This window comes from Gossypium raimondii, chromosome 7 (genome assembly GCF_025698545.1).
Source record: "Gossypium raimondii isolate GPD5lz chromosome 7, ASM2569854v1, whole genome shotgun sequence".
Lineage (NCBI taxonomy): Eukaryota > Viridiplantae > Streptophyta > Magnoliopsida > Malvales > Malvaceae > Gossypium > Gossypium raimondii.
Genome location: NC_068571.1, coordinates 37,172,855 through 37,187,975, shown reverse-complemented (window position 1 = coordinate 37,187,975; position 15,121 = coordinate 37,172,855). Strand labels below are relative to the sequence as shown.

Genomic DNA, 15,121 nt, shown 5'->3' with positions numbered 1-15,121 from the left:
CGGATCACCTCATAATTTAATCATTTTAATAAAAGTTTAAATTTACTAAAATGATAATTTTAGGTCTACAAAATTCAGAAAACGGGCACATGAGGAAGGATTAGCACCCTCGATACGCCCAAAATTGGTACCTAGTTGATTACTTAATGTCTTAATGTCGAAAGTTGAAATTTTGAAAAGATTTTAAAATATGATCCCTCTTTATTAATGTTATTTTTAATTAAAATCATTGGGGTAAATCAAAACAAACATTAAAGACCCTTTCGTCTCGAGGTAACAAAATGTCACATCCCGTAAGTTAGGACATGACACTTGGAACCCTCAAGAATAAGCTTGCCTTTAATTTTTATTGAAATTTCATGTATTTTGAAATTTAAAAGGATAATTTGCTATTTAGGTTTAAGGAGAAAATTGAAACCCCGTAAGTTAGGGTACAATTTCTCGAATCTCCAAAACGCGAAATATTATCTTATTTTAAAAATTTTCCTTTTTTATATAATAGCGAGTACAATACTTGAACAAGGTTCATTTATTTTATTAGGGATAAAATAGAAAGGTTTATTATGGGTATATAAAATATTTAAACGCAACCTTTAAAGTGATGAAATGAAATGGAATGATAATAGAACATGGAATAACGATTTATGAATAAAATGTTACAGCATGTTTGGTTGGCATGAATAGCCATTCCATTCCTTGCCTATTCCCGCGCTATAGTAATTACAACCCTATTCCACCGTTTGGTCCACCGTTTGCTAATTCGGGGGTTTTGCTATTACACTCTTATTCCCTCAGCAACTGTAATAGGTATTCAGGGGTTTTAGCTTGGAATAGCTATTCACCATTTTCTTCTTCACATTTTGAGACCAAAATAGCCTGCCTTCTTCTCCCCAAAAATTTCCCATCGATTTTATATCCCCAAATCAAGCCAAATCGATTCGCCTTCATCTTCTTCCAGCCAAAGGTCTTAGCTTTGGCTTCGGCTTCTCCTCCATGCTTACGATACTCTTCATTCGCTTATATCATTTTATTTCAGGTATTTTTTAATTATTTACTTATCTTTTTTTCAGATTAAATTTCATTTTGTTTTTTTTTTATTTCAAGATTCTATTTTTAATCCCCAATTTCACCATTTTTTTTATTCTTTGTTCATTCATTGTTCAATCCTTTTTTTTCTTCTTTTTAAAAATTATCCCTTAAAGTTTCCGATATTGGAAGTTTTTGTAAATTTGATGGAAACCTAGAATATTAAATGAGTTTTTGTTGGAATGAGAAAAGAAAGATTGAAGTTTGGAACCTTTGAAGCATGCTATATTTAGAGATATGTAAGCAAAACTAATGGTATTTAATTGAATAATTTGTGAAAGAATTGAATCGAGAAGGATATTAGAAAATATGGTGGGATTGATTTGTCTCTTTTTAATTGTAGAACTTGTAGTATAAAGATGTGAGGAAAAGAATGATTAATGAGACTGTGAGAAATGAAAAGATGACCAAGGACACAGAAATGAAGATAATGAAGATGACCAAAAAACCATAGATCATAACTAGGGACACAGAAATGAAGTTAATCAGGGGAAGTGCGATTTAGATGATTCTATCCTAAGTAGATGTGAACAAGGTGGCACCTCTAGCATGGGTGACAAAATTTCTCTTGGTGAAGATATGTTGCGTATTGATATAATAGATCAGTCATCTGATCTTGATGGTCAAGTAGAGAAGAGGTTGAATGACATGGTCGCTATTCCTACGAGTACAAGTCTTGGAAAGTTGTGTTATTTATTAGGATTTGAAGGATTTTCTTGTTATTTTTTAACTGAAGTTCCACTACATGGTAGTGGAAGCATCACTTGCCACATAATTTGCTTTCAAAATCTAGTTGATTTTATCTTTATCATAATTTTGATAAAGTCATTGTATTTTAGTTAGGATTTGCCCATGTTTCTTTTTCTCCCTACGCATTGAAAAAAAAGTATGTGCTTAACATGTTTAATTTAATTGATCAGTGTAATTTTTTGTGAATTTATTACCGAACTTTCTGATGAATGTCATGAAATTTAGTTGAGTTGGTTTATGCTTTTGGTACACAATACTTTGGGAATGGAAAGATTTTTGTTTATCACATGCTGAATTTAACTCCTTTGATATATTTTCTTCACATGAATTTAGCATTTGTAGTGTTTAGTAAGTTGGCACTGCTTAAGGTGTTCCAAGGTTTGCCACTACCTTATATGGATGTAACTAATAAAGGCAAAATTCTATTTGTGCATATGGATGTGATTTCTTGACCTTTAACCCAATAACAATGGGTTGGATGAGAATTGACATTGCTAATTTGGTGATTTACATTGTGCAGCATGTACCCAAAATTAATGGAGTAATACCATCAGTTGATGAAGAGACATTTGAACATCAAAGGTTGCTTGATAGGTTTGGCTTGAAATTTTCCTTTATATAGCTAATGGCATCTTGGTCTATTTTTTTTTTATTCTGTTATTTTGTGGCAATTAACTTTATCACCCTAGTTCTCCACTAGTTGTTGTTTGGGGGGGGTTGCACATTATTCCTTTTTTCTTTTTCAAAGTACAGTGATAAATTACTTGTTTAGGAGTTTTTTCTTGTAAATTTGTAAAATATTTGAACTCTTGTATTAGGATCCATTTTGGTAAAGTAGTTGCTCTTTTTTCCCTTGGATCCATTTTGGTAAAGTAATTGCTTTTTTTTCCCTTTCCTCAACCGTTTTTCAACGATATCTTTAGCCAAAATATTATCTAATTGAGTTGTTTTACCAAAATGCATCTCCACTTCTCCCTTTTCTTAAAAGAAATACTTTTGCAGTAATGTTATTTGGTTATATTCTTCCTTCTTGTGAATGTTTGATTTTAATAGCATTTTAAATTTAGGACTAATTATTTTATCATTCAGGTTGCAATTGTATGGTCTGGTTGAGAATAAGGTTCAAGGTGATGGTAACTATCAGGTTGGTTTTTACTTTATTTCTCTAATAAAAAGATACGTCATATGCACAAGTATTTTCTCTTCTGAATTTGTGAGATATAGATACTAACACATTGGTTGGAAGCCGCATTAATTAGGCATAAACACATTTGACGAAGGTACTATTGAAAAAGTTTTGTGCTAATACCATGAATGTGTTAAAACACTTTACTGTTTATAATCTTCATGGTAGTTCTATAGTGTCTGCATAGTATTATTTCAGGATGGTGGAAATCATGTCTTCTAGCAATCACTTTACTGTTCGCAAGTTAGTGGACAGTATTCAAATGCCAACAGTTTGACCCTGAATTTGTACAGACTTCTAAAATAATGAAAATGGAGAAACATCATTTTCGTTTGTCTTCTTCCGATTCTAAAATAATGAAAATGGGGAAACATCATTTTAGGAAGAATGTGATAGGGAGATTGAAGGCAATGGGAGGCTTGAAGGTAACCAACTTGGCATTTGGTGGAAACAAGATGTTTGTAACCCGAAAGGATCAGCAAGCTGTTTAGGTTTGGCAAGGTTCAACCAGAGGGTTTTGATCCTTTGGCTAGCTGTTGTAATTATAAGATAGTGTTGTATCTTGTAATTTTTTATGGCTATTGATTTGATTCTTGGTGATCGAATTCATTATATCAAACAACAGATTTTTTAATTAAATATTGAATTATTAACAAGAAGATGCAAGCCTTTTCTGTTAACTGAATTGCCACAATTGCTGTTACGTTTGTGATTGCCCTAGGATCTTCTTTCTTGGTTTTGTTGTAACCAATCTCAGCTTTTGTCTAAATATTATATGATGTTTCGCTAAGCCCCGGAGGATGAGTTTTATGCAAAATATAATTCTCAAGTTATGTTAATATATGGATATTATGTTTATGCAAAATATAATTCTCAAGTTAGTTATTACTTCTAATATTTTTTTATTGTAGAATAATTAAATTTTTTGTTTCACTAATGATATTTTAGCACATTAAATATGTATTGCGATTTAAAAATAATAAAGTAGATTATATATTATTTTTATATTATTATATATTATGATTTAGTAAATTCATATAAGAATAATTATATTAAGAATTTTATTAAATTATATATATTATTAAATTATATTTAATAATAATTATGTTAAAATATGATTAAATTATTTATTATTTATATTAATAATCTTATTAAAATTTAATAACAATAACAATAATCATCTACATAAAAAAATTATGCTAAGGGTATTCTAGTTATTTTAGTTTTTTTTCTTATACTATTACAACATCATTCCATCCAACCAAACACAAGAATACTATTACAGTTCTATTCCATTCCATTCAACCAAACAATTGAATTACTATTACAGTTCTATTCCATTACAGCTCTACTCAATTACAGCTCTATTCAATTACAGCGAACCAAACGTGCCCTTCCATCAATGAGTGACAATAATATGAAAACACGAATAAACGAATTATAGTACACATGATGGCAATAATCACACAGAGCATGTCACTTTAATATCAATATTAACAATCAAGGAAAGCGAACCAAAATAATATATAGAACAATTTGAAGTAAATAGTATAAAACAATTTAAAGTAAATAATATGTAAAACAAATTAAAATAAACAACATACAAAACAATTTAAAATAAATAACATATAAGACAATTTAAAATAATATTAAAAGTTTAAAATAAATAATATGTAAAAAGAAGTTTCAAATAAATAATATACAAAACTGTTTAAAATAAATGATATGTATAAAACAATTCAAAATAAATAATATATATATAACAGTTTAAAATAAATAATATATAAAATGAAAAATAGTTTGAAATAGTTTAAAATACATTATATGTGGAAAACTTGAAATAAATAATAATAAAACAATTTAAAATAAATAATATATGAGAAAAAGGTTTAAAATAAATAAATGAATAACAAATTTGAAAATAAATTGAAATAAAACAGATTTGGGACTAAAACGAGACAAAAATAAAATTAAAGGTAAAAACTATAATAAAATAAACAAAGAATGACCAAAATGAAAGGGCGGGAAAGGGCAGAGGGCCAAATGGGTAAATAAACCAACCCCTGGACACGTGTCCACTTTCCAGCGCGTCAGTGGGCTGGGGACCCGATTGAAAACCAAACAAAATTTTGTGGTCAAATTAAAATAAAAAGAAAAATAAACAAAAGGGACTAAATTAAAAAGAATAGAAATGCGGAAGGGTCAGGGTTGTAAATAACCCAAAAGGTGAAAACACGCGGATCCCCCCTGAAGCGGGTCGGGTCACACGCAGATAGACCCTGAACAGCATCGTTTGGGCGCCTAGGTCCCTAACCCAAAATGGCATCGTTTTGCCTCTTTATTTAAGTCAAAAAATTTTTAAAAAACTTTATTTTTCTTCTTTCTCAAAAAAAAAAAAACTCTAAACTTCTCACAACCCCCTTCCTCTTCTCTAGAATCCGGCCAGGCTCCAGTCATCGGCCACCGTGGCGGCCACCGGTCACTGGCGACGACACCGCCGTCTGCGGTGGCTGAAAATGCCAAAACCCCCTTTTTCTTTCCTCTTCCTGAGTAGAAACTAGATTTGGGGTTAAAACAGCCCAAAAGACCCTCAAAATTCAGAAAAGAAGAAAAAAATGATAAAACTAAGGGACCTTTCGGTTCCCAGTCGCCGCCGGTGGGGTTTGCGGCGAGCCCACTGACTCAGCCACCCTCAAGACCGGAAAAGCCTCCTATCGCGACGTTAAAGGTAACAGATTTCACCCTTTGTTTATTTGTTCAATATTATCTATTTATTTACTTTGAATTAAAAAATAAATAAACAAAAAGCACCTTGATTTTCTGTTTCAAACTTCTTCTTTTTGTATTCAGAATTAGTGTGTGTGTAAAAACATTACAAAGATGAAGTTCAGGCTTTTATAGCCGGATTAAACAACTCTTAGGGCACGTTTGGTTCGCCGTATTGGAATAGAGGCGTAATGGAATAGAGGCGTAATAGCAAATCAATTGTTTGGTTGAATGTAATGGAATAGAGGCGTAATAGTAATCTTGTGTTTGGTTGAATGGAATGGAGGTGTAATAGCATAATAGAAAAAACTAAAATGACTAGAATACCCTTAGCATAAATTTGTTTAGGTAAATGATTATTGTTATTGTTATTAAATTTTAATAAGATTATTAATATAAATAATAAATAATGTAATCATATTTTAACATAATTATTATTAAATATAATTTAATAAAATATATAATTTAATAAAATTCTTAATATTTAAATATTCTTAAATGAATTTACTAAAATCATAATATATAATACTATAAAATATAATTTAAAATAATTATTATTAAATATAATTTAATAAAATGTATAATTTAATAAAATTCTTAATATTAAATATTCTTAAATGAATTTACTAAAATCATAATATATAATACTATAAAATATAATTTAAAATAATAATTATTAAAAATATAATTTAGTAAAATATATAATTTAATAAAATTCTTTAATATTAAATATTCTTAGAATTTACTAAAATCATAATATATAATACTATAAAATATAATTTAAATTAATTATTTTTAAATATAATTTAATAAAATTATATAATTTAATAAAATTATTAATATTAAATATTCTTATATGAATTTACTAAAATCATAATATATAATACTATAAAATATAATTTAAAATAATAAAATTTGAATCGATTAAATGATATTTGAATTGATTTGATAATATGAATTTACTAATGCATATATGGGATATGTGATTATCAGTAGCATGTAAAAGACCATGCGAATCGGTTTATAAAAGCTTGGAGGGTCGATATGGAAACTTAGCGAATCAGTAGATTCGATAAAGAAATGTCATGTTTTTATTGAATTGCTAAATGAGATAGTGAATGAAATTAGCATATGAATCATGAATACATTGTTTGAATTGGTTAAAATTGAATTATGCATCGCTTATATACTTATTATGTTAATGTTTTAATTTATATGATTTGAGCCTTAAAAGTACCACTGAGCTTTTTCACTTAGCGTGCGGTTTGTTTATTCTTTGCACAAGCATCGTGATGTCAAGCTCTCAATGTCACAATGAGGACAAGTTAATGAGTTACATCTCGACCTAGAACCCCCAAAATCATGTCATCAACTCGATAGTTTAAAATTTTTACAATTTGATCCTTATTCAATCTTAAATTATCTATTGAGCTTCCGTAAACTTGTACAAGTCTCGTATACGATTGTATAACATGAAAAAATGATATTTTGAACTTTATAATGTACTAATTGTTAAATTGAATTGAAATTGAGCATAATTGTTCCGACAACAAGTCTCGTATATCAATCAAGGCATAGAACAAAAAGAAAAGGAAGGAAAGCTTTTTAAAAAAGGAATAAATTCCATGAAACAAAAAATGGTCATGTACTGGATAGTCGATATTTAGAAAATGAGTATTCTACGATAGACCAACTTATGAAACGTGAAATTAGTAACTTAGGGTGCTCCTTTTGAACTCCCTGTTTGGTAAGTCAACAATGTCATAGATGCACATGAACTGGTACTTGCTCACGACATTGGCGAAACACAGAGATAATTGCAGATTTGATTTTCAAGCAGTTTAATGTAATATGCATGCTAATCAGATCTAATATATCTCCAACTAAAAGAACAAAATAACCGAGCTTTCCAGATAATTGCAGAATGAAAAGAAACCTGTAAACAACTCCAATATTTGGTGTCAGACACTGTATTTTCTGAACCTGAAATCAAACAAAAAAATCATCAGCATGGAACTAGAAATTGAATACCCTAGGCTTTTAATCTTCATACATTATAAAGTTGAATTGCTTCAAAAGAACTAACTAATTCTACCAGGAAAAGAAAACTAAAGCATCAACAATTATTAGTTATCTTTTATATGATAACATAGAGCCTCACATATTTTCTCAAAACAAAAGCAAGTACAAGCATTGCATGTTTCTATCGCTAGGAAGTGAGTGCATTCAACCATTCCCTAATTTTTGGTAAACCCAATACCCAAGGTCATATTGACACATTACGAGGCAGTGATTCGAATCAAGAGGTAGCTCACTAATGCAAAACATGCATTTCACCTTTTAATTACTCAATCTTGCTGCAATGTTTAGAATTCAGATACATCTATCATATTGAAAAGTGTGGTAAAGTGAATAGATCACCTTAACGTCTTCTAAACTACTTTAAACAAGATAAAAAGTATATATGAAGAGTACCAAACCAAAGAAGAATACAGCAGCAATATTAGCAAGGGCTACACCTATTCCATGTCGGCTAAAACGGTCTAGCTGCAGCCTCCATCATCTATTTCACTCTTGTAAGTCTCTCTATTTCCTTGAGAACCTGAAAATATCATAGAGAATTTATTTATTTGTACCTACAGAAATTTCCTATTTATTAATTCCAAATGAAGGGGAGACAAGTTTTGGAACTATGCTTCTCCACCTCCATAGTAATGTCTTCTGTTGTCACTGCATCCATGTCCTCGTAACCTAGCTGATATGCTACTTCTGCTTAAGAAGAAGCAATTTGAAGTTAAAACCAACAACATATGGTTTATTCTCGTAACAAGAAACAAAATTCATGTGGATGTACTTTGCAACGAACTGGTTGCATCAGCAGTGGCATATCCTCTTCTCATGTCTTCATAAAGAGCCATTAGCTGTGACAAAACCTATCATAAATTAAGAATTGTCAGATATCACCAAGATGAAGAGCAGACACTTTTAAGAACAATCACGAGAAAGAATGAGAAGGTGGTCATGCAATTAAAAGTGAAATCAATAGCAATACCTCTGAATAAGATCTAGAGATAACTATTTCTGATGACAAAAGGAGACTCTTATTTCCAATTATTCCCTTGGCTACCATGTCCAAGGGCACATCAATCCATATCGAGATGCCATGCCTTAGGAGTGCCCTATTTATAAGCAAGATAAAGTTGGTTAAAACAGTGAGAGAGACAGAGAACTAATACAAACTGAGAGAGACAACTGATTCAACTGGGCAAACATCACCATACAAATTTGTTGAATTTTGAACTGTGCCATCCCCAAAGACAAACTACTAATCTACCCATTGATGATAATCGCTTCAATACTTGATCGCAACAATATTTAGACCGACTATAAGCAAGACAATTTATGTATTACTCGATGCTCTTGGGAATTGTACTAAAGAAAGACTCAGAGATTTAAAATTATGTACCGATCTTATTAAATGACAAATTAGCATTGTTAATCAACATACAAGAATGCCAAAGAAGTAAAATAAATAAAACACCTCGAGACTCCTCAATCCCTTCTCATCACTCTCCTTTAAGGATATGGCGGCAGATTCACCCCAGCAGCTTCTCGAGACCAAAGCATCACTATAGATAAAAGAACACAGAAACAAGCTAAGCCAGTATATCTTGAACAATAAAAGCTATTCCTAAGACTCAGTGACATGAAAATACAATACCTGTCAAAGTAATAATATCGAAACAAATCTGCTAGCAACATCCCCAAATTGGATTTAACGGAGTTGTTCATCCTTTTTATGTCAAATAAATAATCACCAAACATGTATTAGGACCATATGGTAATTGATTAAGGAGTTCAAACTGATTCTTCGCATCGAGAAGAAGATGCTTACCCACAAGAAATATAGAAGTTCCTCTCAGATCAGCAGATATATCCGTTGCTTTCTTCTGAATTAGACTGAACAGTTAAAAGCTTAGGGCAAATCGGCAGAAGGTAGAAGGCAGAAGGTAGAAGGAAGGGAGCAAATCGACAGAAGAGGCAAAGGGGAACAGAAGAGGCACAGGGTAAAACAGGGAGGGTAAAGTGAAGCAGCACCTAAACTGAGCAAAAGTGACGGATTAGAAATCGGTGGATTTCACCGATTAGGGCAGTAACGTATTACACTCGTAATAGCATTACCATGAACCAAACAACGGAATAAAGGAGGCTTAAGTGGGGCCCACCGAATAGCCAATACACCCAACCAAACATGGTGTTAGTTTCTAGTTTTTGTTTGTTTCTGCTTGGTTCTTTTGTTGTTTTGCATTGATTTCTCTCTACAGGTGTTAGACGCGTGTGGAAAAGGTGTGTGGCGGTGGCGACAGAGGCATTGGAGCAGCAGAGTGGCAGGCCTAGGGGCGGCAGTAGACCTAGGGGCGGCAGCTAGGGTTTTCTTTTCTGTTTATTTTTTTCTTTTGTTGGGCTTTGGGCTAGGGTTTAGGTTTTGGGTTTGTGATTGGGTAGTGGGCTTTTTTTTGTAATGGACTATTAATCTCTTTGGACTTTTTATTTATTGTTTTTTTTGTTTTATTTGTAATTTGGGCCTAGGCTAAAATTGACCTATTACAAAATGTTAACATTTTTTATTATCACATTGAACATAGGTTAACAGTATATTAGCTCTTTTGGAGCCTTAAATTGGTTTTGTACTATCAAAGATTAGTTTGTTTCATTACAAAATAAGAAAAATACTTTTATCCCTAAGGATAGTATGCACTGTTTATATTGTCTACTGGACATATGTCTCCTTCCTTTTAAGTAACATAAGATATTCATGTGTACGATAGGTACATAACTAACAACTTTTCATAAAATATCTTTCTTCTTTGAAGGGTTATATTGAAAACCGTTGTTGCTCTCTTATTTATCTAGATGTTTCCATTTCTAGTGGCGAGAAGAATTTACTAATAAGATATCCAAAAATTAAGTAATGAATGCCACGATTCACGAAAAGGATGCAACTCATACTTTTAGAAATTTCATCTTTAACAAAATACATACAATCTTGAGGAATATGACCATAACATTGCATATAATGGATAGTAAATACATTATAGTAGCAAGTTCTTCAATATGGGTTATAGAAATCCTAAAATTAACATGTTAACATTTAAAATAATCACCATCATAAAGACAATGTCAATATCCCTTTATTATTTAGATCCGTCATGATTATCAATCTGTTATGTCAAATTTGATTCAATATCATTCTTATTATTCGTTTCCACATTGTCTCCTTGAAGGGTTCTCTTAAGAATTATTGTTCATCTCTTACTTATATTCATTTTTTCACTTCTTGTGGTGAAAGGAATCATTATGACCACTCCTTTGACAATTATATAGTACAACTTACCACGTCCATAATTATGTCTTTATTATGTATTGTCACAGTCGCCTTAGGGAATGAAGTAGATCCAATAGGATGATCTTTATAATGTTCGTTTGATAGCTCACTATTTTATTTAATCACAAGTAACCTAATATTAATTCAAAATATTTCTTAAAATCTTTTTCACAATACTGCAATTCCAGGAGCATATTTGAAGCATAAAAATTTCAAAAGTTTTCTCTAACAAGGTCTCATCACTAATATTCTCTCATACAATTTTAATTAAGAATTTATCCTAATTACTGTAGAGCTATACTCACTCTCAATTTTAAAATCTTGCAACTTCAAGTGCATTCGATTATAACGAGCTTTAGATAGGAGTTTTTACAACTTTAGGTACATCCAATCATAAATTTATCATATTCGATAGAATATATTTTCTTTTAAATTATTTTACAATTCAAGTGGATCTTTCACAGTTGAACATTTGTATGGATAAAATTCACATCTCAAATATAAAAATTGAGACAATTTTTATTTATAAAGAAACAATTTTACAAAAATTAAAATTAAAAAATAGTAGATAAAATAATATTTTAAATAAAATAATTTTAAATATAGTTTAACATCTTAAAAATAAATTTAGTTTTTTTTTAGAAATATCACAACAAATTAAACAATTATATTTTGTTTAAAATCTTTTAAGAGAAAATTATACAAATAATTTTAAAAGTAAAATAGAATACCATTTTAAGATATAAAGTTTTTATTAATTATTTTTAAAATGAAAACTAACATTTAAAATCTGAATAAATCAATCTATTTTATTTTAAATTTGTTTGAGATAATAATTAAATAAAAAATTATAACAAATATTATATCAAAATTAAGATTATTTAAAATTTAAATAAATAATTTTTTTTCATAAAGTTTATAAAAAATAAAAAATAAAAAATGATTTTGTACAAACCCAACAATGCCCGGGCCCAACTAAACCTAGAATGGCCCAACACCAACCCTAGCCCATTAGCCTAAAACACACACACACAAAAAAACCCTAGTAGCCTCCAGCCTTAGCCGCCGCAACTACTGCCCTCTTCGCGCACCTCCGCAAACGTCGCGCGCACGCCTCCAGCAATACCTGCAGCAACAAACACAGAACAAAGCGCAAAAAATCGGGCAACAAAATACAGATAAAATAACAGAAATGATTGATCTTTGATTTTTATATTTTCTTCTTTTCTATTTCGGCTATAAAAGCCCGATTTTAATCTGTAAAAGGGAGGGAATAGACACTGATAAGAGAGAAAATACAAGGGAAAATAGAAGCCAAAGCAGAAGGTGATTTACCACTGTAGCGTTTTCTCTTGTTTTTATTTCTACAATTGATTTTTTGTTAATATCTATTGTTTATTCAAGGAAAAGAAATAAAAGGGTAAGTTTACCTTATATTGGCGCCTTCGATCCCTCATCGCTCCGTTACAATCGGAGTTTGAGGGAGGTTTTGGCATGGGAAACGGCGGCGCGAGGACGCTAGGGATGAAACCCTAGTAGAGCAAAAGAGGGGTGTTTGTTTTTTTTTTCTTTTTTTCATTCGGTTGTAAATGATTTTGAAAGAAAATTTTGTTTTAAGTAACGCTACAAAAACGACGTCGTTTTAAGGCCCCGACCGTCAGGACCCGACCGAAGGGAGGATCCGCGATCTGACGTCAGATGGGGAATTTGCGCATTTAACCCCTCCCTTTTGCAACGCATGTCAATTAAACCTTTTCCACTGGTTTTAAAATTTGGGCCGCGTATTCCATTTTTATTTCAATTTGATACCCCATTGCGCAACGTTTTGGAAGGGAAGGAATTATTTCCTTTTTAGTCCCCCATTATCGCATGCATGTTCGAATCGATCCTTTTTTATTATTTATGAATTTGCCCCCATTTTTTGGTCTTTTGTTCAATTTGTTTTTTTTTACTTTATTCAGTTTTTTTATTTTTTTAATATACTGTTACTCATTTGTTATTACTATTATCACTTATTATTATACTAATACCATTTATGATTTTCATGTACGTGTATATACATATTATTTTATATTTCGATTTTTTTTGCAAACGCATAACTTTTATTATTTTCTTTTCATATTTTCATTACTAGCATATATATGTATATATATATATATATATATATATATATATATATATCTTAAGCTTTAAAATGCATGCATATGTTTTTGTACGTTTTACATACATTTTATTTCCTTTATTTTATCTTTTTATCCTATATATTTTATATATATATATTTATGCATTTTTTCAACCATATACATATCCACACGTTTTTATATTTTGTTTTATTCTCATAATTTTACATTCATATATATATGCATTACACATTTTAAAATCCACATGTTTCCCATACTTTATAATCCAAGATACACATTTATTTTATAATAGATATATGTGTACATATGTTTGCAACTTTACCGTTATATTGTATTTGTATATATATTTGCAAATATTTATTCGTATATGTTGTAAATTAAAGTATCTGTATCATATTGTACATTAACTTTTAACATACCTTTCGAGAAATATATTTTGGTTTTATCGAAGCATTAAAGTCATCATATTTTTACAAATTTCCAAAATATTTGGCATTCATGATTCTCGGGAAGGATTGTGTCCTAACTTACTGGATCGTGATTATTTTTCGATGAATTTAGAAAGCCAAGTATTTATTTTGCAATAAATTCATAAATTTTAAATAAAAGCTTATTCTCGGGAATTCAAAATGTTGGGTCCTAACTTACTGGTCATGACATTTTCTTTTCGAGATAAGAATTTTCAAAAGCAAAAGGCAATATTCGGGTATTTTGGAGATTTAAAAACATTGTGCCCTAACTCACTGGGTGTGGTGTTTTATTTCTTTGAAATGTGAATGTCTTACTTTTTTATTCATGAAATAAAGAGTTTTCTTTTAAAATCTTCTCAAATTTTCGACACCAAGACATTAACAAAAATTAATTTGGTATCAATTTTGGGCGTTACGAGGGTGCTAATCCTTCCTCGTGCGTAACTGACTCCCGAACCTGTTTTCTCAAATTTCGCAAACTAAAATTATTTTTTAAGGTGGGCCGATCACACCTTAATAAAGGATCGGTGGCGACTCCAGTTTTTATTTTTTTAAGTCGATAACCAAAATTTTTGTTTTTCAAAAAATGGTTTCGACAGATTTAATTTAACAACAAACAAGTGTCTATATATCTACTAGATATCTTTCTAAATAAAATAAAACAGGTGTATGATAACATAATCCACTGTCTTTATTATCTTACTTTATTTTTACTTTTCCTATTATTCTATTGTTCTTGTCTTAGAAAGACTACTACAAATTGCCGAAAGAATCCAAGAAAAAATTATTAAAAAAATGCAAAGCTTTATATTTCTATTCTGTTTTTTTCTCTATATATACATATGGGAGGAGGATAAAATTCGTTTCATTTGTCTCTCCAAATTTAAATTTCATTTCACACAACAAAATTTGCTTTATATATATTCGTTTGTATTTTCTTATGATGCACGACCCACTTGTGCATATTAAATTTATAATATTTCTCATAACATTAGATATTTGTTTAAAATCATTAATTAATTGAAAAACGTAATGTAATTATGAAATACTTTTAAAAATATTTAATTAATTTAGAATCCATTATATCTTCATCTTAATCTTAATTTATTATAATTTAATAATAGTATAAATAATTTTTATAGATTGTTAAATTAATTTTTTAATGTTAAAATTTTAATATTCAATTTTTTTTGTAATTTTATGTTTATCTTTCCTCTACTTTAATCATTGAATATAATTAACTCTTCTAATATTTAAAAATATAAAATATATTTGATAAATGTTATTAATATGTGTCTCTTTTAAAATTATATTTTAAGTTTAACAATTTAATATT

The 15,121-nt window shown here is 29.9% G+C and overlaps 1 pseudogene; it reads right to left on the bottom strand.

The window, feature by feature from the left end:
- Positions 1-8,321: 8,321 nt before the first annotated feature.
- Positions 8,322-10,042, bottom strand: LOC105793318 (probable inactive shikimate kinase like 1, chloroplastic; annotated as a pseudogene).
- Positions 10,043-15,121: the final 5,079 nt, after the last annotated feature.